Genomic DNA, 2,775 nt, shown 5'->3' on the forward strand with positions numbered 1-2,775 from the left:
CCAAGGTTGGTACCAACTGATAGTCTGGAAAGGTAAAACACCGGTAGACGGGATCATAAAACTGAACCAGAGTTTTGAGAAGTCCTTCATCAACATGAGTGTTCAAGATAGGCAAAAGCTTTCCATGGCTTTTCCTAAAATCAGAAGGATTTTGTACAGAAGATGCTAACTCTTTCAGCCTTTCCACATTAGGCATTTTGAAATCATACTTTTTGGTATGCCTTTTTACCCACTCCATAACTTAATCCTATAATGTTTGCAAAGAAAATTCTCTAAATTTTTTTGGAAAAATCATGTTTTTATGGAAAAAGATGGGTTTTTTTTAATGAATGTATGAATGCATGGATGCGTGGATGCCACATATTCAAACATGGTAAAGCAAACATGGTAGTTCAAACATGGTAACGCAAACATGGTACTACAAACATGGTAATTCAAACATAGTACACATAGGTTCAAAGGTCCAGCGTCACGAGCATGAGGTCAGAGAACCAAACATGGGATAGTACTAGGGTTTATCACCTGCAAAACATGTTCTACTGATACGTCAGAGTCTACATTCTTCTTTCGGATATTACCGGCTTGCACAACTGAACTTGTGAGCTAGAAATATTCTCAAGAAAAACTCGTCTGAGTGTGGTTCTCCGCATGACAACTATCCAAGTCTTCACCTGGATCGTTTCTGCACCACGTCCTAATAAGGCCAGGATGGGTTGGGGTTCTACAGCCAACTCAGCTTCTACAGTTCAATGAAAGCAATAATGTCTTCGCAACTGAACTTGCTAAACATATACTACAAACAAGGAACCTCCACTGAGCGGAAGGATTCTCATGCTGACTTTTTAAGGACTGAACTCCTTGTATGCCATACATGACTATACCCTCCACCTAATTCTTATGTGTACTTAATCCGGGTTAGGATTTGTCCATAATGTATCACTTGTAACAGAATCACACCAGTAACAGAACCAAGGAACCACACATGTAACAAGAATAAAATAAAACATAACAAATAGAAATAACCCTTTCTTTGGAAACAATAAAAAGATGGTCCCCAGTGAAGTCGCCATTTTTCTGTCGCGGGCGAAAAATCGTTTTTGTTTCCTCTTTTTTGTGGATGAGACACCTGATGCCTTCTTTGGGCTCGAGTGCTCAAAAAAATGATTTTTCTTTTGTACCGACCAAACTTTTTATTATTTCCAAAGGAGGAAAAGGAAAAAAGCTGCAATAACCTAAAAGTGGGGGGAGAGATCTTTGGGTAAGAGGGTTGGTTATACGAAGGGAAGGTATTAGCACCCAACGTATCTATAGTACTCTATAGGTTTCTTTGTTATGTTTTATTCCATTCTTGTTGTGGTGGAGGTTCTTGTGAAATAGGTGGGACCTAAGGTGTTTGTTTGATTATGCTCGCAAAGATCATCGCGATCCTCTGCATACATATCCCCTAGAGGGAATCAGAGCATCTGTAGCTCGGGGTCTACGGGTGCTAAGGTTTGAATGGTTTTTTTTTGTTTTGTTTTGCTCGCCAAGGATCGACCTTGTGCCTACGTATTCTCAAAGGGATGTTGAGAAAGTCAGAGCAATCGTAGTTCCCACTTATGCTAGTGGAAGCAAAGAAAAATAGACAAATGTCGTCTAAATGCTAGATGTATCTAATCTATATCATCACATACATCTGTTTGATTTTGTTTAAAAATCTTTTCATTATAAGCCCGGGGCCATGCCACTTAGGGTGCTTAGAATGATAAAGATGTTTTTGTTTGTTTAACCAGCCTTGTGGCAAAAGTTTCAATGAAGTCAGCCTTGTGACAAAAACTTTGATTAATCAGCCAGCCTTGTGGCAAAAGTTTCAATGAAGTCAGCCTTGTGACAAAAACTTTGATTAATCATCCAGTACGGTGGTAAAACAGTTTGATTGATTAGCCAGCCTTGTGGCAAAAAGAAATTTGATTGATTAGCCAGCCTTGTGGCAAAAAAGTTTGATTGATTGATTGTTTGTGATGATATATAAGAGATACTCCTAGCATAGAGATGAAAAATGTCTAATCTCCTAGGGTATTTGTTTTGGATATTGGGGATGCTTATAAGAAGCCCGTGGGTCCTTGTACGAAGCCCAAGAGGAGGCTATCCGAGGGTCCTTGCATTGTAAGCCCAAGAGGAGGCTATGGGAGGGACAATCCAGGGTCCTTGCATTGTAAGCCCAAGAGGAGGCTATGGGAGGGTCACTCGTTTGTACAAAGCCCAAGGGGAGGCATGGTATAGTTGGTTTGAGCTCTTAGAGCGATTTCACCGGGAAACCATACTCTATGTCCTAACCTAAACTAGTGGAGATTCTTTGCACGAAGCCCAATAGGAGGCTATGGGGAACCTAGTGTTGTACTAAGTTGAATAAGCATATAACACAATCACAATATGAACAAGTACGAACAAACATGAACAAGTACATGAACAAATATGAACAGTTATACATATATGACAAAGTGTGTGTATATAATGGAGTTTATGAAGGAAATATACCTGTAAGCATGATCCATTTGTATACACAGGGCTCGGGACTCACACTCGGGGAGAGGTCCATTTGAATTTATTCAAAGCTATGTAAACAGGTATTTACAAAAGGGCTTGGGACTTATACCTACATGGAGGCCCATGGTATATTTTTGGGAAGATTTAAAGAAACCTTCATTTTTGGTTTGTTATTCAAAGTTAAAAAACAATTGATTGAGATATGTACAAAAGGCGTACAATGAAATACCTAATTTCATGTACTAGAGG

The sequence above is a fragment of the Vicia villosa genome, linkage group LG2, assembly GCF_029867415.1.
Source record: "Vicia villosa cultivar HV-30 ecotype Madison, WI linkage group LG2, Vvil1.0, whole genome shotgun sequence".
NCBI lineage: Eukaryota > Viridiplantae > Streptophyta > Magnoliopsida > Fabales > Fabaceae > Vicia > Vicia villosa.